The sequence below is a fragment of the Castanea sativa genome, chromosome 12 (assembly GCF_040712315.1).
Source record: "Castanea sativa cultivar Marrone di Chiusa Pesio chromosome 12, ASM4071231v1".
Classification (NCBI taxonomy): Eukaryota; Viridiplantae; Streptophyta; class Magnoliopsida; order Fagales; family Fagaceae; genus Castanea; species Castanea sativa.
In genome coordinates this window covers 4,142,138-4,148,696 of record NC_134024.1, presented here as the reverse complement: position 1 = coordinate 4,148,696, position 6,559 = coordinate 4,142,138, and positions in this window count along the sequence as shown.

The following is a 6,559-nucleotide window of genomic DNA, read 5'->3' as shown; positions in this document are numbered from 1 at the left end:
AGTGGAATTTAAAAGAATTTTCAATGTGGAGGTCGCCCACACTACTTGGAATATCTTGCAAACTATGCATGAAGGCACAAAGGCTGTAAAAATTAATAAACTACAATAGTTGACCTCTAGATTTGAGACCATTAGAATGAAAGATGATGAATCTTTTGATAAGTTCTATGCAAAACTAAATGACATAGTTAACTCAACCTTTAATTTGGGTGAAGTGTATGATCAACCTAAGATAGTTAGGAAGATCCTTAGATCTTTGATTAAAGATTTTAGACCCAAAGTGACTGCCATAACTGAGAGTAAGGATGTAGACTCCATCCATATTGATGAACTTGTAGGATCCCTTTAATTCTGTGAGTCTGACTTACCCAAGACTAGCAAATCCAAATCTATGGCTTTAAAATCTGTAAATGATGTAGATGATTGTGGATTTGATGGTGAGATCTCTTCTATAGAGATTGCTTATCTTGCCAAAAACTTTAGAAACTTTCTAAGAAACAATAATAGAAGGGCAAGAAATCGAAATAATGTTGACCCTAAGAATGTGAAGAAGAATGAAACAACCAAAAACAATGTTTCTACAAAATCAAAAGATAAAGTTGTTCAATCTTCTAACAATTCTTTAGGCCAACAGTGTTTTAGTTGTCAAGGGTATGGTCATGTCAAATCTGAATGTCCCACATTTTTTAGGTCAAAATGTAAAGTTATGGCAATTACTCTTCGTGATGATGAAGTATCTGGTCATGAGTCTGAAAGCGATCAACAATGAAATTTCATGGCTTTCACTTCTACAATTGTAGTAAGTGAAATTGAGATTCTTGAGGAGAACCCTTCTGATGGGTAACTCTTCGAGAATTCTGACTTGCAAGAAGCATATAACAAGATTTACAAGATTGCAGCAAAAGATGCCATGAATGTTGACCTAGGATTGAGAAGGATAGAAACTCTTGAACATGAAAAGAAAAATCTCATTGTCAAATTGTTTAATACCAATGAACTTATAATTGCTGCCAAGTTTGTCCCTACTATGTCTATGCCTACATTTGAAGTAAAGGTACCTAAGGAAAAGGTCCTAGCCACTAGGAGAATTAGGGTAGATCTTAATAAAACAAAACCCAAGAAACCTGCTCATTCTATAGGAAAGAAATAGAACAAGCCTCAATAGTTTTGTCACTTTTGTGGTGGAGTTGGGCATACTCGCCCTAACTGCTTCAAGTTGCAAGCTACCAAGAAAGCAACTAAACCAAAAGTGTCTGTGCCAAAAGCAAAAAATCCCATAACACTTATTCATGAATTGGTAAAGGCTCTTAGTCTCCCTGCCAATGCTAGAGTCAATAAAAAATCTCATGTGTCTAGAAACTTCAACTCTAGATCTACATCTAAGAAAGTGTGATGCAAAAGACTTAACTTCACTGAGTCTATCTGACATAGTCCTCGTGCTATATTTCTCATTCCTTTGGACCAAAAATGTTTTTGCTTAATTTTTTATTTTTCTACATTTCATTCATGAATTGCATTCTAGGTTGTTTAAGATGTTTTTATTTATTTAAAAAAAAATAAAAAAATTGTAAAATTCAAAAAATACAAAAAGCATTTTTTGTATTACACACCACTTTGTGTGTAATTAAGGTTGGCTAATGAAATTTACATTTTATGACTGTGTACCTTGTTTAGCTTTGATAAGCTATTTCTGCACTTTGCTAGTTTATACTATGTAGTGCTTAATGGTGTGAGTTGTTTATAGTTTTTAAAAAAACAATCTTGATTCTGATGTCATATATTTTAATTGTAATGACTAAAAAATCCTAGGAGAAATGCATAAATAACTACCTCACCACTGTTACTCGCCAACCATGAACCCCTGTGTGCAAATTATAAAAGACGTGCTTGGTAAAGTGTAGCACTTGCACAGCAAAATTAAACAATATGTTATTAAAAAAAAGGTACAAGGGTATATTATTTTCTATCTCCTATATGCCCATGCATGATGTCCTTGACTGTGCTTAAAAGAAAAATTCAAAAGAAAACAAAGAAAAAGAAACAAAATGCTTTTACATGATTGCAAGTGTGTTTTCTAGGAGATGTGAACGTTATATGATGTAACTCTTAAGGTGATATTCACTTTCAAACCAATTTGATTGATGATGTAGAAAATTTGCTTGATTACTATTTACATATCACCTATTTTGTGCTCTGTACACTTACTAGTTGCACACATTACACACAAGTCTATGCTAAACTCTGTATATATTGATTGTGTGTTAACTATATGGCCTTTTGAAAATACTCATTGTGTGATGTTTAATACATTTTCTTTGGGTTGGGTAAAAGTTGAAGAGAAAATAAAATAAAAAACTTGAATGGAATATGTTTTTGAAAACTTTTGAATTCATTTGTATGCATTTCATATCATGAAAACTAGTTTTCAATTGTTTTCCTGCAAAATTTTCCAAGTTTTTCAAAATTCCAATTTTTCAGGTTTTCGATCGATCGAACTTGTTCCTCAACCAATCGAAAAAAAAAATCCAATTTTTAGGCTAAAACTCTCTACCACTTTTGATTCCTACTCGATTAGTCGAAATCTGTTTAACTATCCCTTAAATCGCTACTCGATTCCTATTGACCAATTGAAATTCGAATTTTTCAAATTCTTAAGGGTTTGACAGTTCAATTTTGTCCTTTTTCGACTTTTCTCTTCGATTGCTCTCAATCCCTCTTCTTAGGATTTTTTTTTTTTTTTTGTCTTTTCTAAGTCAAAAGCTTCAAATGTTTTCTCTCTCATATCAAGTAAGACTCTTTTACCCATTTTTTTCATTCAAATTATATTCATTCATGTATTAATCTGTCATTTTCTTGAAAAAATTTTAGTACAAAGAATTTGTGGATTTTGATGATTTTGGGTGTTTTGATTTGAAATTGCTAATGGGTTTTTGTGTATGGATATTGTTCACATGATTTCTATGCTTTGATTTAAAAAATTTCATGATTTGTGAAAAATTTTAAAATTAGGGTTCATGTGTTCTTGAGGAAATTGGGGATTTTGTTCAATTGGGTAAAATTGACCATTGTTTTTTATTGATTTATTGTTTATAACTTGTTTTACACTTTTTGTGACAATCAATTTTTCAATTTGTGTGTTTTTGAAAAATTAGGGTTTTTGTTCTTCAAAATTTGGGAATTTTTCATAAAACTTGATTTTTTGGGTTAATTTGCAAAATTATGATAAAAATAGAACAATTAAGTGCATTGATTCATGCATCATTTGTGTCTATGCATCATGCATCATGTAGATTTTGAAGATTGCTTATACATTTTGCTTAATCTCTTTCTAATGCAGTCTGCCCTTGGTTTTGTGTTGTTTTTGTGTTTCCTCTCTCCCTAGATCCTAGTCATAGCTCCTAAGATTGCTATATAGAAATTTAAAACCAAAGCCAAAAGAGTCTCAGGGTCCTCATCTGAATGAATAATTGAGTTTGATCACACTAGGTTTCACACTCTTCAAAATGAAAAAAGAAAATGAAAAAAAGAAAAAGAAAATTGAAACCCTGATTAAGTATAAATCTATTTGGGGAGAAAGACAAGTCAATCTAGACGAGTTAGATCATTCTATTTGTAGAAATCTAGAGTCTAGAAAATGGTTGTCTCTTTGTTTTAATTTTGAACCCCCTCCTGTTACTTTGTTTAGAGAATTCTAATCAAATCTCTCTACTCATTCCAATGATTCTAGTGATCATTACTTAACTACTTGGATTCGAGATGAAGAGTTTAGGATTACTAAGGAAATAGTATCTGAAGCTCTTCATGTGCCTCTTGTCTGTAGACCTACCAATCCATACTTTTAGTCTCCTTCTATTGATGCTGTCATGACACTTCTTTGTGGAAAATCTGTCACTTGGGGAACTAAACCTAGACTTAACTCTCATGAGTTAACTGAGTACAATTGGATAGCATGTCACAATATCTTTCTTATCTCTCATGTGCATACTATTCCTATTGATAGATGTGTATTTGTGCATGCTCTTAGTACTAATGGTTCCATCTGTTTTCCATCTATTTTTATTCAAACCATCCTTGTAGTACATAGGAATAAAAGTCTAGAAAGCATTGTCTCTTCTTCCTTGTTTTCATTAGTAGAATCCTAGCTTATCTAGAGCTTGAGGATTTTCCTACCTCTGATTCTGTTCATCTCACTGCACCCATAGGATCTTCTTTTCCTAGATAGCAGCAAGCACAAAAGAAGACGGTTGAATAAAGTGTTGGTTCATCGAAGAGACCACGAGTAGAGTCTTTTGTTGAAGATATGCCTGCTGAGGAGATTCTTGGTGATCCTACAACTGCTGTTGCTGAGGATGATGTTGATGTTGATGAGGTAGATGTTGAGACTGGTGATGCTGAGTCTACTGTTCCTCCTCCTCTCTCTCTTCGTGCTATGATGGAGTCATTTATAATGACTCAAGCAACACACAGACAACTTTTGGATGAGCTCATTATTGAGGTTGCTGCTTTGAGAGCGTATTTTACTGAGTATAGGAGTGCTTTTCCACCTCCACCTTCTAATTTTCGATGGTTGCCTTTGGCAATGCATAACAAAAAGGGAAGTAGATAGTGAGTAGCTCTTGTACTTTGGGGGAGATTTTTTGTTGATGTAGCTTTTATATCTAGGGGGAGATATATATATATATATATATATATATATATATATGTATGTGTGTATGTATGTATGTATGTATTTAGATATTTTTTATTGATAGTTGGTATCTTTTGTTGAGCTTTTTGTTGATGTAGCTTTGCTGCTTCCCTCAGATTCTCATGCGTCCTCACTGAAGGTGGGATCCTCACATTGGTTTGTGCTACTAAAGACAAAAGGCAAAGCTAAATAAAATGCAGATGTGAGCAAAATGAAGGTGAAATGAGATAGTTGCTATAGTTTTTTTTTTTTTTTTCTATTTAATTTAAACAAATGTATGATTGTATTGTAATTAAAAAATGAAATAAAAAAAAGTTTTACAGAAAAATAAATAAATTAAGCTTCTTCTTTTTTTCTTCTTTTTTTCTTTTTTTTTTCTTTGGTTAGCAAATAGGGATACGACGTTTCGAATGCAAAATTAAGAATAATTTTGGTGGTTGTCTACTTGTGTTCTTCCAAGATTCTTTCCAACCTTGTTGGAAGATTTGTCTTGAATGTTGGGTAAACACTGGGACTTGCGTAACCCACTTTATTAAAGTTTGGCCCTTGCTTTTTAAAGCATCTTTAGACTCTACTTTAGTATGGACTAATGGAGTGATTTTTTTGGAACGTTATAGTTTCCCTCGAAAATTCTCACGCGGAATGACGGTGGGGATCCACACGTTGGTTCCAGCTGCTAAATTAAAGGCAAAGCTAAATAAAATGCAAATGTATGCTTCTTCTTCTTCTTTTTTTCCTTTTTTTTTAGAATTTATTATTTTTTTATATAAAATAAATAAATTGAGTAATTTATTTTATGGGTAAATCAGGATTCAAAGTCAAAATTAAGAATGACTTTGGTGGTTGGGAGAAAATATTAAAATAACATTAATTTTCAAACAATATAATTAGTAGTTAAGTTTTACAAACTATATTTTTTACTAGCATCTCGAGTCTAAAAGACTCGATTTTGGGGCTATAAATCGAGTCTTTAATGCTCGATTTTTATGGTCTGATTCTGTCTAATGTGGCATTTTTTCCACGTGGCGACTACTTGGAAATCGAGTCTCTAAGACTCGATTTACAACCAAAAAATATTTCCTCTACCTCCATCCATTCCCAGAGCAAAACCCACCACCAAAAAAAAAAAAAAAAGCGAACGCACTCAGCCCACCTGGGTCGCGCGGCCTGGGCGCGCGGTGGCCTGGGTCGCGCGCCCAGGCCGCGCGACCGGTGGGCTGAGTGTGTTCGTTTTTTTTTTTTTTTTGGTGAGGTTTGGGGGGGGAATGGATAGAGGGCGAGGGAATTTTTTTTGGTTGTTAATCGAGTGGTTGAGACTCGATTTTGCAGTAGTCGCCACGTGAAAAATGCCACATCGACGTAATCAGACCATAAAAATCGAGCATTAAAGACTCGATTTATAGCCCCAAAATCGAGTCTTTTAGACTCGAGATGCTAGTAAAAAATATAGTTTGTAAAACTTAACTACTAATTATATTGTTTGAAAATTAATGTTATTTTAATATTTTCTCCGTGGTGGTTGTCTACTTGTCTTCTTAGAGAGTAGTTTTTATGAAGTTCTCTCAAGCCCTGTTGAAAGACCCACCTTAGGGTGTTTGTTTTGTTTTCATTTGTATATATTAAAAGAATTCAAAAAATTAGTTATTGTCTTTTTTATTTCAAAAACACTCTTAATTTAATTAATTTATTCTTATTCCTAAAACATAAAAATGAGGTTAAAATCGTCAATTGGTTATAAAAAAAAAAACTATCCATGTTTATAAAACTACCCCATGTTCTATAAAACTTCCCACTACCCCCATGTACACAACTAAAACTACCTCATGTTCCTATAAAAATAAAAAAAATAAAAAATAAACCCTACCCCAAGTT